Here is a 20,000-nt window from a genome sequence, read left to right as displayed (position 1 = left end):
GGTGCTGCTGTAGGCCCTCCTTGGTTGGTGACAGAAGCACCAGATCATCAGCAAACTGTAAACATTTGACTTTGGATTCTAGTAGGGTGAGGCCGGGTGCTGCAGACTTTTCTAGTGCCCACGCCAGTTCGTTGATATATATGTTGAAGAGGGTGGGGCTTAAGCTGCATCCCTGTCTCATCCCACGGCCCTGTGTGAAGAAATGTGTGTGTTTTTTGCCTATTTTAACCACACACTTGTTGTTTGTGTACATGGATTTCATAATGTCATATGTTTTTCCCCCAACACCACTTTCCATCAATTTGTATAGCAGACCGTCATGCCAAATTGAGTCAAAGGCTTTTTTTAAATCAACAAAGCATGAGAAGACTTTGCCTTTGTTTTGGTTTGTTTGTTTGGTTGTCAATTAGGGTGTGCAGGGTGAATACGTGGTCTGTTGTACGGTAATTTGGTAAAATGCCAATTTGACATTTGCTCAGTACATTGTTTTCACTGAGGAAATGTATGACTCTGCTGTTAATGACAATGCAGAGGATTTTCCCAAGGTTGCTGTTGACGCATATCCCACCGTAGTTATTGGGGTCAAATTTGTCTCCACTTTTGTGGATTGGGGTGATCAGTCCTTGGTTCCAAATACTGGGGAAGATGCCATAGTGAAGGATGATGTTAAAGAGTTTTAGTATAGCCAATTGGAATTTGTTGTCTGTATATTAGATCATGTCATTGAGGATACCATCAACACCACAGGCCTTTTTGGGTTGGAGGGTTTTTATTTTGTCCTTTAGCTCATTCAAGGTAATTGGAGAATCCAGTGGGTTCTGGTAGTCTTTAATAGTTGATTGTAAGATTTGCATTTGATCGTGTTTATGTTTTAGCTGTTTGTTCTTTGTTATAGAGCCAACAAGATTGAAGAAGTGGTTTACCCATACATCTCCATTTTGGATAGATCATTCTTCGTGTTGTTGTTTGTTTAGTGTTTTCCTTATTTCCCAGAAGTGGTTAGAGTCTATGGATTCTTCAATTACATTGAGCTGATTTCTGATTTGCTGTTCCTTCTTTTTCCGTAGTGTATTTCTGTATTGTTTTAGTGTTTCACCATAGTGAAGGCGTAGACTCAGGTTTTCCGGGTCTCTGTGTTTTTGTTTGGACAGGTTTCTCAATTGTTTTTCTTTTTTCTTCATCAAACCATTTGTCATTGTTGTTCATTTTCTTCAGTTGTCTATTTGAGATTTTTAGATTTGATGCTGAGAGGTCAAATATACCTTTAAGATTTTCTACTGCCAAGTTTACAACTTCACTATTACAGTGGAATGTTTCACCCAGGAAGTTGTCTGAAAGGGATTGCATTTGTTGTTGCCTAATTGTTTTTTGGTAGGTTTCCAAACTGCATTCCTTCCATCTATAGCATTTCTTAATGTTACTCAGTTCCTTTGGCTTTGATGCCTCATGATTGAGTATTGCTCTGTTAAAGTAGACTGTGATTTTGCTGTGGTCTGATAGGGGTGTCAGTGGGCTGACTGTGAACGCTCTGAGCGACTCTGGGTGGAGGTCAGTGATAAAGTAGTCTATAATACTACTGCCAAGAGATGAGCTATAGGTGTACCTACCATAGGAGTCCCCTCAAAGCCTACCATTCACTATGTACATACCCAGCGTGCGACAGAGCTGCAGAAATTGTGACCCGTTTTTGTTGGTTATGTTGTCATAGTCTTTACTGAAGACTCATCTCTTCAGTGGGTCATATGATTGAGTGTAGTCTGGCCCAGGAGTGGGAAGGTGAACGGAAAGGCTCTGGAGCAACGAACCGCCCTTGCTGTCTCGGCCTGGCCGGTTCCCCTCTTTCCACTGGGATTCTCTGCCTCTAACCCTATTACAGGGGCTGAGTCACTTACTGGGGCTCTTTCATACCGTCCCTAGGAGGGGTGCGTCACTTGAGTGGGTTGAGTCACTGATGTGATCTTCCTGTCTGGGTTGGCGCCCCCCCTTGGGTTGTGTCGTGGCGGAGATCTTTGTGGGCTATACTCGGCCTTGTCTCAGAATGGTAAGTTGGTGGTTGAAGATATCCCTCTAGTGGTGTGGGGGCTGTGCTTTGGCAAAGTGGGTGGGGTTATATCCTTCCTGTTTGGCCCTGTCCGGGGGTGTCCTCGGATGGGGCCACAGTGTCTCCTGACCCCTCCTGTTTCAGCCTCCAGTATTTATGCTGCAGTAGTTTATGTGTCGGGGGGCTAGGGTCAGTTTGTTATATCTGGAGTACTTCTCCTGTCCTATTCGGTGTCCTGTGTGAATTTAAGTATGCTCTCTCTAATTCTCTCTTTCTCTCTTTCTTTCTCTCTCTCGGAGGACCTGAGCCCTAGGACCATGCCTCAGGACTACCTGACATGAATGACTCCTTGCTGTCCCCAGTCCACCTGGCCGTGCTGCTGCTCCAGTTTCAATTGTTCTGCCTTATTATTATTTGACCATGCTGGTCATTTATGAACATTTGAACATCTTGGCCATGTTCTGTTATAATCTCCACCCGGCACAGCCAGAAGAGGACTGGCCACCCCACATAGCCTGGTTCCTCTCTAGGTTTCTTCCTAGGTTTTGGCCTTTCTAGGGAGTTTTTCCTAGCCACCGTGCTTCTACACCTGCATTGCTTGCTGTTTGGGGTTGTAGGCTGGGTTTCTGCACTTTGAGATATCAGCTGATGTACGAAGAGCTACATAAATACATTTGATTTGATTTTGATTTGATAGTAGTGCCTAGGGGGGCATATGGGGGAGGTAATGCTGTCACCTGCAGGCAGGTGTTTGTCCCCGTGTGCTGAGGGTGTCAGGTTCTTGTCCGGTTCTGGCATTTAGGTCGCCGCAGACGAGTACATGTCCCTGGGCCTGGAAATGATTGATTTACACCTCCAGGATGGAGAAGCTGTCTTCATTAAAGTATGGGGATTCTAGGGGATATAGGTAGCACACAGTGGGCCATTTTTCTCTGTTAAGATCATTTCCTTTTGAATTTCTAGCCAAATGTAAAATGTTCCTGTTTTGATTAATTTAATGGAGTGAGTTGGGTCTGCTCTATACCAAATTAGCATACCCCCTGAGTCCCTTCCCTGTTTCACACCTGGTAGTTTGGTGGATGGGACTACCAGCTCTCTCTCTGTAAACAGAGGGCAACCAGTGGGTCCGTCTCCTCTATACCAGGTTTCTTGCAGGATGACAATGTCTGTATTACTGAGTCCAGGTTCCTGCTCTTTAGGCTAAAGGCAGATGACCTCAGGCCTGGGATATTCCAGGATGAGATAGTGAAGGCTTTGTGTTCCATAAAGTGTCCAATGTTGTTGGTCGTGTGGTTTGTCCTCAGGCCAGTAAGTGTGAGAAGAGCCTGCTGGGCAGCTGGTACATAGCATTGGTTTGGGCTAGTGCAAGAGTGGGGGTTGGGCCTGTTGGCCCGCTCACGGCCTGGGCGTATGTGTGACTTCCATGTTGAGGCCCTCTTTGCCCACCCCATGCCCCTCCTGCATGGGGTGGGCAGGAGGGGCATAGGTGTGATCTGACGGGGCCTAAATGGGGTGTCTCTCTCTACCTCTCTCTCTACCTCTCTCTCTACCTCTCTCTCTCTACTTCTCCCTACCCCGCTCTTTAACTCTCTTTCTCTAACTTTCCCTACCTTTCTCTCTACCTTTCTCGCTAACTCTCTCTTGCTAACTCTCTCTCGTACTCTCTCTCTCTAACTCTCTCTCTCTACCTTTCTCTACCTCTCTCTCTACCTTTCTAACTCTCTTTCTACCTCTCTCTAACTCTCTCTCTCTAACTCTCTCTCTCTCTACCTTTCTTTCTCTACCTTTCTAACTCTCTCTTTCTACCTCTCTACCTCTCTCTCTGACTCCCTCTCTACCCCTCTCTACAACTCGCTCTCTAACTCTCTCTCTCTACCCCCTCTCTACCCCTCTCTCTCTCTACCCCTCTCTCTACCTCTCTCTCTCTTTCTACCCCTCTCTCTAACTCTCTCTCTACCCCTCTCTCTCTCTCTCTACCCCTCTCTCTAACTCTCTCTCTACCTCTCTTTCTCTCTACCCCTCTCTCTACCCCTCTCTCTAACTCTCTCTCTACCTCTCTTTCTCTCTACCTCTCTCTCTACCTCTCTCTCTCTACCCCTCTCTCTACCTCGCTCTCTCTCTACCCCCTCTCTAACTCTCTCTCTCTCTACCTCTCTCTCTCTCTCTCTCTCTCCCTCTCTACCCCTCTCTCTACCTCTCTCTCTAACTCTCTCTCTCTACCCCTCTCTCTACCTCTCTCTCTCTACCCCTTTCTCTACCTCACTCTCTCTCTACCCCTCTCTCTAACTCTCTCTCTACCTCGCTCTCTCTCTCTACCCCTCTCTCAAACTCTCTCTCTACCTCGCTCTCTCTCTCTACCCCTCTCTCAAACTCTCTCTCTACCTCATCTCTCTCCCTACCCCTCTCTCTAACTCTCTCTACCTCTCTTTCGCACTCTCTTCTCCACTACCATCCTGCTTTTACAATATCATTACTAACACTTGTGTTTTCAATTATATGAACGTTGCGTTATTGTTTTGAAGATGCTGCCTCTCCCTATCCGCAGGGCAGGTGGCTGCTGTTATGATGGGCTGCTGCTACGGAACACAGCCCTTATATTAGTTATGAGGCTGGTGAACGCAGCTCTTCCAGAGAGGAGAGGAGGTTGAGAATGGAGGATAGAGAGAAATGCCTAACGCCTATTACTCCGTCAGAGCAGAAAAACAAAACAAATGAAAAGGTAGGCAATTTAGTCCAATCGCCCCGTTGGCGGCAGTGACGAGAGCGGCGAGATGGAAAACCGGCATGTTATTAATGTGGGGAAGGCTAAACTACATCAACAAAAACGCTAAATGGATGACAACATGAATATAGAAAATAAATAAATAAAATAATTTTCCATAAATCTTAGTACAAGCTAGTACACATGAGAGTGCCTCACATGAGCATATGTACAGTTGTGGCCAAAAGTTTTGAGAATGACACAAATATAAATTTTCACAAAGTCTGCTACCTCAGTTTGTATGTTTTCAATTTGCATATACTCCAGAATGTTATGAAGAGTGAGCAGATGAATTGCAATTAATTGCAATTCTTTGCCATGCAAATTAAAACCACTTACTTCTACCCCCTCCTTTTTCGAACATTCTGTTAAAAATCGCGCAACTTTTCAGCGTCCTGCTACTCATGCCAGGAATATAGTATATGCATATGATTAGTATGTGTGGATAGAAAACACTCTGAAGTTTCTAAAACTGGTTAAATCACGGCTGTGACTATAACAGATTGTGTGTTTCATTGAAAAACGCAAGAAAAACTGCTCTCTGAAAGCTAAAAATAATTTCCATAAGTCACTTCCACGAGTTGTTAAAAGAGGACAAAATTTAATATCGACCTGCATGCAATTCATACAAATTCCACACGATGTCGCCATTGTCGTCATTTTCAATTGAATTAATTGTTGGAAAATCCATCTATCTGGCATCCGTTTCTTCCAGTCTTCACCCGGATGTTGTTAATGAAGACATTGGTAGCCATTGATTTGCAAACGAGGAGCTATTGAATATACATCGCCCTGTAATCATTTTGATAGATTATAAACGTTTACTAATACCTAAAGTTGGATTACAAAAGGATTTCGAAGTGTTTTGTGAAAGTTTATCGTCGACTTTTTTAATTTTAAAAAATTACGCAGCGTTTAAAAACGATGTTTTTTTCTGAATGACACAGCTTCCATACAAAGCTATTTTGGGTATATATGGACCGATTTAAACGAAAAAAAGACCCAATAGTGATGTTTATGGGGCATATAGGAGTGCCAAGAAAGAAGCTCGTCAAAGGTAATGAATGTTTTATATTTTATTTCTGCGTTTTGGGTAGCGCCGGCTACCGCAAAATCTGTTGTTTACGTGTCGTGCTGGTATTTTGGGGGTTGCATGCTATCAGATAATAGCTTCTCATGCTTTCGCCGAAAAGCATTTTAAAAATCTGACTTGCTGGCTAGGTTCACAACGAGTGTAGCTTTAATTCAATACCCTGCTTGTGAATTTTGATCAAGGTTTGAGTTGTAACGAGTACATTTAGCATTTAGCGTAGCGCATTTGCATTTCCAGGTGCCTACTTGAGACGTCTGCGTCTCAAGTAGCATCAAGAAGTTAACTGAATCCCCCAAAAAACATTTCCACTGCAATTCAACCCTGCCACAAACGGACCAGCTGACATCATGTCAGTGATTCTCTCGTTAACACAGGTGTGAGTGTTGACGAGGACAAGGCTGGAGATCACTCTGTCATGCTGATTGAGTTTGAATAACAGACTGGAAGCTTCAAAAGGAGGGTGGTGCTTGGAATCATTGTTCTTCCTCTGTCAGCCATGGTTACCTGCAAGGAAACACGTGCCGTCATCATTGCTTTGCACAAAAATAGTTTCACAGGCAAAGACATTGTTGCCAGTAAGATTGCACTTAAATCAACCATTTATCGGATCATCAAGAACTTCAAGGAGAGCGATTCAATTGTTGTGAAGAAGGCTTCAGGGTGCCCAAGAAAGTCCAGCAAGCGCCAGGACCGTCTCCTAAAGTTGATTCAGCTGCGGGATCGGGACACCACCAGTACAGAGCTTGCTTAGGAATGGCAGCAGGCAGGTGTGAGTGCATCTGCACGCACAGTGAGGCGAAGACATTTTGGAGGATGGCCTGGTGTCAAGAAGGACAGCAAAGAAGCCACTTCTCTCCAGGAAAAACATCAGGAACAGACTGATATTCTGCAAAAGGTACAGGAATTGGACTGCTGAGGACGGGGGTAAAGTCATTTTCTCTGATGAATCCCCTTTCCGATTGTTTGGGGGATCTGGAAAAAGCTTGTCCGGAGAAGACAAGGTGAGCACTACCATCAGTCCTGTGTTAGTCCTGTGTCATGCCAACAGTGTGGGGTTGATTCTCAGCCAAGGGAGTGTGCTCACTCACAAGTTTGCCTAAGAATATACTACGAATAAAGAATGGTACCAACATATCCTCCAAGATCAACTTTTGGTGATGAACAATGCCTTTTCCAGCATGATGGAGCACCTTGCCATAAGGCAAAATGTGATAACTAAGTGGCTCGGGGAACAAAACATCGATATTTTGGGTCCATGGCCAGGAAACTCCCCAGACCTTAATCCCATTGAGAGCTTGTGGTCAATCCTCAAGAGGCGGGTGGACAAACAAAACCCCACAAATTCTGACAAACTCCAAGCATTGATTATGCAAGAATGGGCTGCCATCAGTCAGGATGTGGCACAGAAGTTAATTGACAGCATGCCAGGGCGGATTGCAGAAGTCTTGAAAAAGAAGGGTCAACACTGCAAATATTGACTCTGCATCAACTTCATGTAATTGTCAATAAAAGCCTTTGACACTTATGAAATGCTTGTTATTATACTTCAGTATTCCATACTAACATCTGACAAAAATATCTAAAGACACTGAGGCAGCAAACCTTGTGAAAATTAATATTTGTGTCATTCTCAAAACTTTTGGCCACAACTATACACACACACACACACTGAAGTGGGTGGACCTTTGGCCAAGTTGAATCCAATTTAGAACCTCTTACTTCTACCCCCTCCTTTTTCGAACATTCTGTTAAAAATCGCGCAACTTTTCAGCGTCCTGCTACTCATGCCAGGAATATAGTATATGCATATGATTAGTATGTGTGGATAGAAAACACTCTGAAGTTTCTAAAACTGGTTAAATCACGGCTGTGACTATAACAGATGGTGTGTTTCATTGAAAAACGCAAGAAAAACTGCTCTCTGAAAGCTAAAAATAATTTCCATAAGTCACTTCCACGAGTTGTTAAAAGAGAACAGAATTTAATATCGACCTGCCTGCAATTCATACAAATTCCACACGATGTCGCCATTGTCGTCATTTTCAATTGAATTAATTGTTGGAAAATCCATCTATCTGGCATCCATTTTCCCAGTCTTCACCCGGATGTTGTTAATGAAGACATTGGCAGCCATTGATTTGCAAGCGAGGACCTATTGAATACACATCGCCCTGTAATCATTTTGATAGATTATAAACGTTTACTAATACCTAAAGTTGGATTACAAAAGGATTTCGAAGTGTTTTGTGAAAGTTTATCGTCGACTTTTTTAATTTAAAAAAATGACGCAGCGTTTAAAAACGATGTTTTTTTCTGAATGACACAGCTTCCATACAAAGCTATTTTGGGTATATATGGACCGATTTAAACGAAAAAAAGACCCAATAGTGATGTTTATGGGGCATATAGGAGTGCCAAGAAAGAAGCTCGTCAAAGGTAATGAATGTTTTATATTTTATTTCTGCGTTTTGGGTAGCGCCGGCTACCGCAAAATCTGTTGTTTACGTGTCGTGCTGGCATTTTGGGGGGTGCATGCTATCAGATAATAGCTTCTCATGCTTTCGCCGAAAAGCATTTTAAAAATCTGACTTGCTGGCTAGGTTCACAACGAGTGTAGCTTTAATTCAATACCCTGCTTGTGAATTTTGATCAAGGATTGAGTTGTAACGAGTACATTTAGCATTTAGCGTAGCGCATTTGCATTTCCAGGTGCATACTTGAGACGTCTGCGTCTCAAGTATGGTCAAGAAGTTCCTAATGTAACCTGATGTAAGAGCAGTCTTGACATTCAACAGGAAATAACATTTTATTTTGCTCCACAAGCGAAGCTGCCATCCAATCCATTCACAGCACTGAAGGACATAACACCTTCATGAGTTTCGAGGTGATTCATGTCAATGTGAAGAAATCACTTGTTGATATCTCAACACCTACTGTAGCAACAACAGCCATTGAATGTACCATATCTGAACAATAAAGGGCTCAATTTGAAACAACCTAACACAATGGTAAATCTACATGCGGGCGCTAGCACTACAAGTTCAGGGGTGTGGCAGAAATATTTGAGCTATTTTCCATATAGAAAATGTTGGCGCATTTGCTGGCGTTGGTGGGAAAGGGCTGGGTTTTGATGAATAAACAAGTTATAAGTGTGTCAAGGCTTGGCCCCTCACTGATCAATCAGAAAGTGTTCCATGGGGAAATACTGTATATGGTTTGCTTCAAGTTGTGTATTTATGGGATTTTATGTATTGCCTAGGAATCAACTCTAATTCCAATGTTAGTCTGTTACAGTTTGTTAAATGGCTTACAGAAACAAAATAACAAAAGGTAGACCTATCTTTGCTAAATACATTAACTTGAACCCATTTGCAGTCCACATTGTTCTGTCTTTAGTAGCGTTCACACTGATATAGGTGCTAGGCCTACTGTAAATTGAAACGCCAAACATCATCAATAAGCAAGATTCAAATAATTATTGAAAAGGCCTAAAAAGACAAAGAAACAACAACTTGTTTTAAATGGGCTATGTCACACTAACAAGCCCCGTTATTTCTCCCTGTAGGCACATCATATTAAAACAACACAGACTACGGAGGGTTTTACACACATCCAAACTTTTCTCAGGAGATGGACAAAGATTCAATATAAATATTAAGGGGGAATGTCCACTCACTGTTATACTGCTGCCAATAGGCCTATGTTTTCTGAACATAATCTGAACCATCTTACATATTGACCACACCGCCCGCGTCGCGTGAGCAAAATAAACGTACATGTACATGTAGCCTAGTTAAATAAACGTAAAAAAATCAAATATATTTATATACAGTTGAAGTCGGAAGTTTACATTCACTTAGGTTGGAGTCATTAAAACTCATTTTTCAACCACTCCACAAATCTCTATAATTTTGGCAAGTCGGTTAGGACATCTACTTTGTGCATGACACAAGTCATTTTTCCAACAATTGTTTACAGACAGATTATTTCACTTTTAACTCACTGTATCACAATTCCAGTGGGTCAGAAGTTTTCATACACTAAATTGACTGTGCCTTTAAACAGCTTGGAAAATTCCAGAAAATTATGGCATGGCTTTAGAAGCTTCTGATAGGCTAATTGACATCACGTGAGTCAATTGGAGGTGTACCTGTGGATGTATTTCAAGGCCTCCCTTCAAACTCAGTGCCTCTTAGTTTGACATCATGGGAAAATCAAAAGGAATCAGCCAAGACCTCAGAAAGAAAATTGTAGTTTTTATATTTTAATAAAGCTTTGGTGATTAAAATGTTTTTCCAAGCTGTCTCAGTAGCCAAACCATTTATAGGCAGTCTTGACTACTTCGCGATTGCATTAGGCAGCCAAAAAAAAGCCTTAATTGAGAGGAGGGGATGCTTTGCATGGTTTTAATAAAATAAAATGAAATTGGGAAAAAACATGAGTTTTTTATGTTTCTAAATACAAAGTATACAGGAAACAAAAGCACATAAGGCTACTCATCAGCTGCTACGGGCCTGTATGTCTCAGACAGATCGCCAGGCTCACCGGCCTCCGCCGGCTTGTCAGGCTCTCATGCCTGAGCCGGATTGCCAGGCTCCCCGGCCTCAGCCGGTGTGTCAGGTTCCTGTGTCCCGGCAACAGGATCCCGCGCATCAGTAGAGGTGACCGGTCCACTCCTGATCCTCGGGATCGTCATGTTGATCGCCGTCCTGCGGCTGGAGCTGTGCGTTGGGGAGGGGTACTGTCACGTGTGCTCCCTCCTTGGCCTCTAGGTCACCAGGCTGCTCGTTATGACGCACACCTGTCACCGTCGTTACGCGCACCTGCGCGTCCTCATACTCACCTGGACTCCATCACTTCCCTGATTACCTTCCCTATGTATGTCACTCCATTTGGTTCCTTCCCCAGGCATTATTGTTTCTGTTTCATGTCTGTGCGTTGTTCGTGTTTCTAGTTTTATGTTTGGTTTATTGATTAAATCACTCCCTGATCTTGCTTCCCGACTCTCAGCGCACATCGTTGAAATATTCCAGAAGTAGATATTGTGGCAAACCTCTTCAAGGTTATGAGCGTTTGTCACAAATTAAGTGGGAAACTGTCACCAAATCACCCCAGAATGAGAGTTATTTCGAACAGGAACAGGACCTGTGTGTTTGTTTCTCCGTCCTGGTCCACCCAGGCCGTAGGCGAGGTCAAGGATAGCAGGGTTCAGTACACAAATCGGGTTCTCGGTAGGTCCAGGTCCAAACGCCAACAGGTAAGTCCAAAACAGTCCAGCTCATACACAGTAAATCCAGCCGATATATATCGCCTATTTCTCTATGGTTCATAGATCTTTCCAGCCCCCTCTCTCTCTTCCTGGTTTTTCTTGAACCTTTATCTGTGAGTCGGCTCCACCTTCTGAAGGTTCCCCTTGCTTCTGGGACCTGTAGTTTTGGCAGTCGGACATTTTGTGATCTGTAGTTCTGATCGGGGTGGCCATTTTAGTGACCGGGCAGAGCCCGTTTATTAGCTCTGCTCTCACATATCTGCCATTTATCACTCGACCCCCTTCTTTGCCACAAAATATACGATTGTTTTTGTGTGCCCCTTTCAACTTAAGTATGTATAGACCGTTCTAATTGATGCTTGTCTTATGTCTATCAATACGGGTGTGGTACACTTCCTGTAAAATAACCTGACAAAGATCCTAGCAGGATGGAAACGTTGTGTGTTTACTCATTTTATTTTTTATTTTATTTTACCTTTATTTAACCAGGTAGGCTAGTTAATATATACATATACAGTGTGTGCAAATGAGGTAGGATACCGGAGGTAAGGCAATAAATAGGCCATAGTGGCGAAATAATTACAATATAGCAATTAAACACTGGAGTGATAGATGTGCTGAAGATGAGTGTACAAGTAGAGATACTGGGGTGCAAAGGAGCAAAATAATTAACAATATGGGGATGAGGTAGTTGGATGGGCTGTTTACAGATTGGCTGTGTACAGATGCAGTGATCTATGAGCTGCTCTGACAGCTGATGCTTAAAGTTAATGAGGGAGATATGGGTCTCCAGCTTGAGTGATTTTTGCAATTCGTTCCAGTTATTGGCAGCAGAGAACTGGAAGGAAAGGCGGACAAAGGAGGAATTGGCTTTGGGGGTGACCAGTGAGATATACCTGCTGGAGCGCGTGCTGCGGGTGGGTGCTGCTACGGTGACCAGTGAGATATACCTGCTGGAGCACGTGCTGCGGGTGGGTGCTGCTACGGTGACCAGTGAGATATACCTGCTGGAGCACGTGCTGCGGGTAGGTGCTGCTACGGTGATCAGTGAGATATACCTGCTGGAGCGCGTGCTGCTACGGTGACCAGTGAGATATACCTGCTGGAGCGCGTGCTGCGGGTAGGTGCTGCTACGGTGACCAGTGAGATATACCTGCTGGAGCGCTTGCTGCGGGTAGGTGCTGCTACGGTGACCAGTGAGAAGATATACCTGCTGGAGCACGTGCTGCGGGTAGGTGCTGCTACGGTGACCAGTGAGATATACCTGCTGGAGCACGTGCTGCGGGTAGGTGCTGCTACGGTGACCAGTGAGAAGATATACCTGCTGGAGCACGTGCTGCGGGTAGGTGCTGCTACGGTGACCAGTGAGATATACCTGCTGGAGCACGTGCTGCGGGTAGGTGCTGCTACGGTGACCAGTGAGATATACCTGCTGGAGCACGTGCTGCGGGTAGGTGCTGCTACGGTGACCAGTGAGCTGAGATAATAAGGGTAGGTGGTGGAGATTATGACTGTGTGGGCTCTATATCTTCTACACTGTTGGAGCTTGTAACAAGCAGTTTCGCTGCACCTGCTATAACACTTGCACATCTGTGTACGTGTACAATTAACTTTGATTTGACCTCCGATAGTCCCATGATCTACAACCCACACACAACGAGACGGAGAGAGCTAAAGATGGAGAAAGACAGGAGAAAAGTGGACCCAGAAAAGAGAAAGAGAGGAGGGAGAGAGAAAGAGAGACGGAAGGGGCTAAAGATGGAGAAAGACAGGAGAAAAGTGGACCCAGAAAAAGAGAAAGAGAGGAGGGAGAGAGAAAGGCAAAGAAGGACACGCCACAGGAGAGCAGACAGTCAAGGGGAGAAATGGACTGCAATTACAGCTGACTTCACAGGTCTGCTGGAATAGGAGGTAGTTGGAGGACACAACCACACACACACACACACAGCTCTCTCCTTTCAATGCCTCTCACCATTTTGTAATGCCAGTCAGTGAAGAAAGAAGAGGGGTGGATTGTCTACTGTCCGTGTTCCATCTCTCTATTCTTCTATTATACATACCTACATTGACTAAAGAACGGCCAGGAAAAGTTACTGAGCGAGGACACATTAGTGAGGAATTTGTGTGTTCTCTTCCTGACGGAGACATCATTTAATAAGAGATAAAGAGAAGACTGTTGTAGACAGAGAGAGAGAGGACTGTTGTAGACAGAGAGAGAGAGGACTGTTGTAGACAGAGAGAGAGGACTGTTGTAGAGAGAGAGAGAGAGGACTGTTGTAGACAGAGAGAGAGAGAGGACTGTTGTAGAGAGAGAGAGAGAGGACTGTTGTAGACACAGAGAGAGAGAGGACTGTTGTAGACAGAGAGAGAGAGGACTGTTGTAGACAGAGAGAGAGAGAGGACTGTTGTAGACAGAGAGAGAGGACTGTTGTAGACGGAGAGAGAGAGGACTGTTGTAGACAGAGAGAGAGAGGACTGTTGTAGACAGAGAGAGAGGTGAGTGTTATAGACAGAGAGAGAGAGGACTGTTGTAGACAGAGAGAGAGAGGACTGTTGTAGACAGAGAGAGAGGACTGTTGTAGACAGAGAGAGACAGAGGACTGTTGTAGACAGAGAGAGAGAGAGAGGACTGTTGTAGACAGAGAGAGAGGGGACTGTTGTAGACAGAGAGAGAGGACTGTTGTAGACAGAGAGAGAGAGGACTGTTGTAGACACAGAGAGAGAGGACTGTTGTAGACAGAGAGAGGACTGTTGTAGACAGAGAGAGAGATGAGTGTTATAGTCAGAGAGAGAGGACTGTTGTAGACAGAGAGAGGACTGTTGTAGACAGAGAGAGAGGACTGTTATAGACAGAGAGAGAGAGAGAGGACTGTTGTAGACAGAGAGAGAGGACTGTTGTAGACAGAGAGAGAGAGGACTGTTGTAGACAGAGAGAGAGGACTGTTGTAGACAGAGCGAGAGAGGACTGTTGTAGACAGAGAGAGGACTGTTGTAGACAGAGAGAGGACTGTTGTAGACAGAGAGAGAGAGGAGTGTTAAAGACAGAGAGAGAGGGGACTGTTGTAGACAGAGAGAGAGAGGAGTGTTATATACACAGAGAGATGGGAGTGTTATAGACAGAGAGAGAGAGGACTGTTATAGACACAGAGAGAGAGGACTGTTGTAGACAGAGGGGGACTGTTATAGACAGAGAGAGAGAGGAGTGTTAAAGACACAGAGAGAGAGGGGACTGTTGTAGACAGAGAGAGAGAGGAGTGTTATAGACACAGAGAGATGGGAGTGTTATAGACAGAGAGAGAGAGGAGTGTTATAGACAGAGAGAGAGAGGAGTGTTATAAACAGAGAGAGAGGGGACTGTTATAGACAGAGAGAGAGAGGACTGTTATAGACAGTGAGAGAGAGGACTGTTGTAGACAGAGAGAGAGAGAGGAGTGTTAAAGACACAGAGAGAGAGAGAGGAGTGTTATAGACAGAGAGAGAGAGGAGTGTTATAAACAGAGAGAGAGATGGGAGTGTTATAGACAGAGAGAGAGAGGACTGTTGTAGACAGAGAGAGAGGAGTGTTATAGACAGAGAGAGAGGACTGTTGTAGACAGAGAGAGAGAGGACTGTTGTAGACAGAGAGAGAGGAGTGTTATAGACAGAGAGAGAGAGGACTGTTGTAGACAGAGAGAGAGGAGTGTTATAGACAGAGAGAGAGGACTGTTGTAGACAGAGAGAGAGGGGAGTGTTAAAGACAGAGAGAGAGGGGAGTGTTATAGACAGAGAGAGAGGAGTGTTATAGACACAGAGAGAGAGGAGTGTTATAGACACAGAGAGAGAGGAGTGTTATAGACAGAGAGAGAGAGGAGTGTTATAGACAGAGAGAGAGAGGAGTGTTATAAACAGAGAGAGAGATGGGAGTGTTATAGACAGAGAGAGAGAGGACTGTTGTAGACAGAGAGAGAGGAGTGTTATAGACAGAGAGAGAGGGGAGTGTTATAGACAGAGAGAGAGGAGTGTTATAGACACAGAGAGAGAGGAGTGTTATAGACACAGAGAGAGAGGACTGTTGTAGACAGAGAGAGAGGGGAGTGTTATAGACAGAGAGAGAGGAGTGTTATAGACACAGAGATAGAGGAGTGTTATAGACACAGAGAGAGAGGAGTGTTATAGACACAGAGAGAGAGGAGTGTTATAGACAGAGAGAGAGGAGTGTTATAGACAGAGAGAGAGAGGAGTGTTATAGACAGACGGACAGAGAGAGAGAGAGAGAGAGAGAGAGAGAGAGAGAGAGAAAATCCAGAAAAGAGCCGTTAAATTCAACAACCACCTAAAAGGAAGTGATTCCCAAACCTTCCATAACAAAACCATCACCTACAGAGATGAACCTGGAGAAGAGCCCCCTAATAAGCAAGCTGGTCATCCCCTAATAAGCAACCTGTCATCCCTGTCCTGTCATCCCTGTCCTGTCCGCCGTGTCATCCCTGTCCTGACCTCCCTGTCCTGTCCTCCCTGTCATCCTTGTCCTGACCTCCCTGTCCTGACCTCCCTGTCCTGTCCTCCCTGTCATCCTTGTCCTATCCTCCCTGTCCTGTTCTCCCTGTCATCCCTGTCCTGTCATCCCTGTCCTGTCCTCCCTGTCATTCCTGTCCTGTCATCCCTGTCCTGTCATCCCTGTCCTGTCCGCCGTGTCATCCCTGTCCTGACCTCCCTGTCCTGTCCTCCCTGTCCTCCCTGTCCTGTCCTCCCTGTCCTGTCCTCCCTGTCCTGTCCACCCTGTCATCCCTGACCTGTCCTGTCATCCCTGTCCTGTTATCCCTGTCCTCCCTGTCATCCCTGTCCTGTCCTCCCTGCCCTGTCCTCCCTGTCCTGTCATCCCTGTCCTGTAACCCCTGTCCTGTCATCCCTGTCCCTGTCATCCCTGTCCTGTCATCCCTGTCCTGTCATCCCTGTCCTGTCATCCCTGTCCTGTCCTCCTGTCATCCCTGTCCTGTCCTACCTGTCATCCCTGTCCTGTCCTCCCTGTCCTCCCTGTCATCCCTGTCCTGTCACCCCTGTCCTCCCTGTCCTGTCATCCCTGCCCTGTCCTCACTGTCATCCCTGTCCTGTCCTCCCTGTCCTGTCCTCCCTGTCATCCCTGTCCTGTCCTCCCTGTCCTGTCCTCCCTGTCATCCCTGTCCTGTCCTCCCTGTCATCCCTGTCCTGTCCTCCCTGTCCTGTCCTCCCTGTCATCCCTGTCCTGTCCTCCCTGTCCTGTCCTCCCTGTCTTGTCATAATGTTGAGTGTAAATTATATGAAATATGTTCAAAGCAAATGCAACCGAGTCTTCCAGACAAACTCAAACTATTTCCTCCACTGTGTGTGTGTGTGCTTGTGTGTGTGTGTGTGTGTGTGTGTGTGCGTGCGTGTGCGTGTGTGTGTGTGTGTGTGTGTGTGTGTGTGTGAGTGTTTGCGTCACACTGAGGTGAAGGTGCTCTTCTCACATGGCCACTGAAGCACAGCCAGCTTCAGACTACAGGGTCACAGTTCACCTCTTTTCCTCTCTCTCTTTCTGTCTCTTTCCCTCCCCCGCTCACTGTCTCTCTCCCTCCCTCCAGGGGTGGACTGGACCCAGTAATCAGTCCTGGAATTTCTAACACCCAGGCCCATTTTCTTCCTTGAGGCCCCGAGACCGGCCAATCTTATCCTTGAGGCCCCGAGACCAGACAATCTTATCCTTGAGGCCCCGAGACCAGACAATCTTATCCTTGAGGCCCGAGACCAGACAATCTTATCCTTGAGGCCCCGAGACCAGACAATCTTATCCTTGAGGCCCCGAGCCCGGACAATCTTATCCTTGAGGCCCCGAGACCAGAAAATCTTATCCTTGAGGCCCCGAGACCAGACAATCTTATCCTTGAGGCCCCGAGGCCAGACAATATTATCCTTGAGGCCCCGAGACCAGAAATACCAGATGGCCAGTCCGCCCCTCCCTCCCTCCCTCACCCTCACTTTTTTTTCCCTTCATCCCCTCTCCCCCCAACCTGTTCTCCATGTACCCCTTCCTCTTCCACTGACAGTCCACCCTGCCCTCTGTGTGTGTGAATAATGGAGGTGTGTTTGTGTCTGGACAGCAGATGGTCAGCCAGGCTCTCTCCTCTTTAAGACCATGCTGAGAGCACATCAGCGGCTGACCAGGCTCAGACAGGGACAGCCATCAATTTGACCAGCCCTAATAATATCTCACACACACACACACGCACAAAGACACACGCCATGAGACACCAATTAGCTTATCCCTCCCTACACACACACAGCTGTCATAGGCCAGGAGAAGGGCTTTCACATCCATTTCACCTAATCATCCCTTTATTCTACCCAATTTCACTTCCTCCCAGCCCATCTTCCCCCATCTCTCCCCCTTTTCCCCACACCGTTCCAAACTTCCATCCCTCCCACACACTGCCATTCCTCTACTCTAGTGACTGTATCCCAGACCCCACCTCTCACAGTGACTGTATCCCAGACCCCACCTCTCACAGCGACTGTATCCCAGACCCCACCTCTCACAGTGACTGTATCCCAGACCCCACCTCTCACAGTGACTGTATCCCAGACCCCACCTCTCCAGCGACTGTATCCCAGACCCCACCTCTCACAGCGACTGTATCCCAGACCCCACCTCTCACAGTGACTGTATCCCAGACCCCACCTCTCACAGTGACTGTACTCATACCCATTGCACCCTAACCCCTACCCCCAACCCCTACTCCTAGCACCCTACCCTCTGCTACTCCTACCCATAGCACCCTAACCCCTACCCATAGCACCCTAACCCCTACCCGTAGCACCCTAACCCCTACCCCAGCACCTTGCCCTCTGCTACTCCTACCCGTAGCACCCTAACCTACCCCTAACCCCTACTCCTAGCACCCTACCCTCTGCTACTCATACCCATAGCACCCTAACCCCTACCCCTAACCCCTACCCTCTTCTACTCCTACCCATAGCACCCTAACCCCTACCCTCTGCTATCCTACCCGTAGCACCCTAACCCCTACCCCTAACCCCTACCCTCTGCTACTCATACCCATAGCACCCTAATCCCTACCCCTAACCCCTACCCTCTGCTACTCCTACCCGTGGCACCATACCATCTGCTACTCCTAGCAACCGCCAGCCCATAAGCCTGTGTTCCATCTCTGACCCGTAGAGTCACATGAGTTAACCCAGACTCTCATTCACACGCAAACACACTCAACCAATACACAGCCACCCTCTTTTTTCACTCTTCACACACAATCAACCTCTTTTCCTCTTTCTCTCCATTCACTCCAGGTTCCCCTAATCCCACACGACCCCCTTCACCCCCTCTACTGAACCCCCCCCCCCTCTCACTCCTTCCCTGTTTTCTTGCCCACCTCTCATTTTCCCATTTTGTTCCACTTGTAAGGTTTCTCTAATCCAGCAACCCCTCTTTCGAAAAACCCTCCAACTCCATCCCCAACCTCTCCCTCTCCTTTTCATCTGTTTCTATTCTTGACATTCATCCCTCTGCTTCTTCCCATTTCCTCCCCTCCTCCCCCTGTCCTCTATCTGAGAAGCAGTTCTCCAGACTCATGGCTAGTGTCTGTCAGTCTGTCTGTCCCTGCCTGCTGCATGGCTGAAGGGTAAAGGTCAAAAGGCCCTCGTCTCTTTGGGACACCATATTTAATTCATCATTACAGAGCAGCTCTGCGGGAGCCACGGTGTGTGTGTGTGTGTGTGTGTGTGTGTGTGTGTGTGTGTGTGTGTGTGTGTGTGTGTGTGTGTGTGTGTGTGTGTGTGTGTGTGTGTGAGACAGAGAGAAAGAAAGAAATAAAGAGCGAGTGAGGGTGTGAGTGAGGGTGCGAGTGAGGTTGTGAGTGAAGGTGAGTGAGAGGCAAAGACCATGTATGTTTGGGTATATGAGCCATTATGCTGTGAATAGAACGTGTAGACACATCTGCTTAGCTTGTGGGTCCTTTCTGCTTGTCTACTTCATATAGATGTCAACATAATGTATATGTCATATGTGTGTGAGTGTGTATGTTTACATGAGGTCAACTGACATGTCATGGTTATACCATAGTAGCTAACAGCTTCAAAGCACTGCCATTTTCATTGTTAACCCCTTTTTTAAATGTCTTTTTTATTGAACCTTAATTTAACGAGGCAAGTCAGTTAAGAACAAATTCTTATTTACAAGGACGGCCTCCCAAAAGGCAAAAGACCTCCTGCGGGAACGGGGGCCTGGGATTAAAAATAAAACAAATTTAAAAATATATAAATATAGGACAAAACACACATCACACCAAGAGACAACACAACACTACATAAAGAGAGACCAAAGACAACAACATAGCATGGCAGCAACACAGCATGTGGCAGCAACACAGCATGGTAGCAACACAACATAACAAAAACATGGTAGCAGCACAAAAACATGGTACAAACATTATTGGTCACAGTCAACAGCACGAAGGGCAAGAAGGTAGAGACAACAATGCATCACGCAAAGCAGCCACAACTGTGAGTAAAAGTGTCCATGATTGAGTCTTTGAATGAAGAGATTGAGATAAAACTGTCCAGTTTTAGTGTTTGTTGCAGCTCGTTCCAGTCGCTAGCTGCAGCGAACTGAAAAGACGAGCGACCCAGGGTGTGTGCTTTGGGGACCTTTAACAGAATGTGACTGGCAGAATGGGTGTTGTATGTGGAGGATAAGGGCTGCAGTAGATTTCTCAGATAGGGGGGAGTGAGGCCTAAGTGGGTTTTATAAATAAGCATCAACCAGTGGGTCTTGTGACGGGTATACAGAGATTACTAGTCTGCAGAGGAGTATAAAGTGCAGTGATGT

At 45.9% G+C, this 20,000-nt stretch overlaps 1 protein-coding gene and 1 pseudogene across 2 annotated transcripts in view; one reads left to right on the top strand and one right to left on the bottom strand.

The window, feature by feature from the left end:
* LOC139377481 (girdin-like) overlaps positions 1 to 3,459 on the top strand; it is a 30,354-nt pseudogene extending 26,895 nt beyond the window's left edge.
* Positions 1 to 20,000, bottom strand: part of LOC139376024 (ephrin type-B receptor 1) — a 325,295-nt gene that overhangs the window by 196,497 nt on the left and 108,798 nt on the right. The gene's annotated exons all lie outside the window — the stretch shown is intronic.

The sequence above is a fragment of the Oncorhynchus clarkii genome, chromosome 20 (assembly GCF_045791955.1).
Source record: "Oncorhynchus clarkii lewisi isolate Uvic-CL-2024 chromosome 20, UVic_Ocla_1.0, whole genome shotgun sequence".
Classification (NCBI taxonomy): domain Eukaryota; kingdom Metazoa; phylum Chordata; class Actinopteri; order Salmoniformes; family Salmonidae; genus Oncorhynchus; species Oncorhynchus clarkii.
This window is presented reverse-complemented; position numbering and strand designations above follow the sequence as displayed.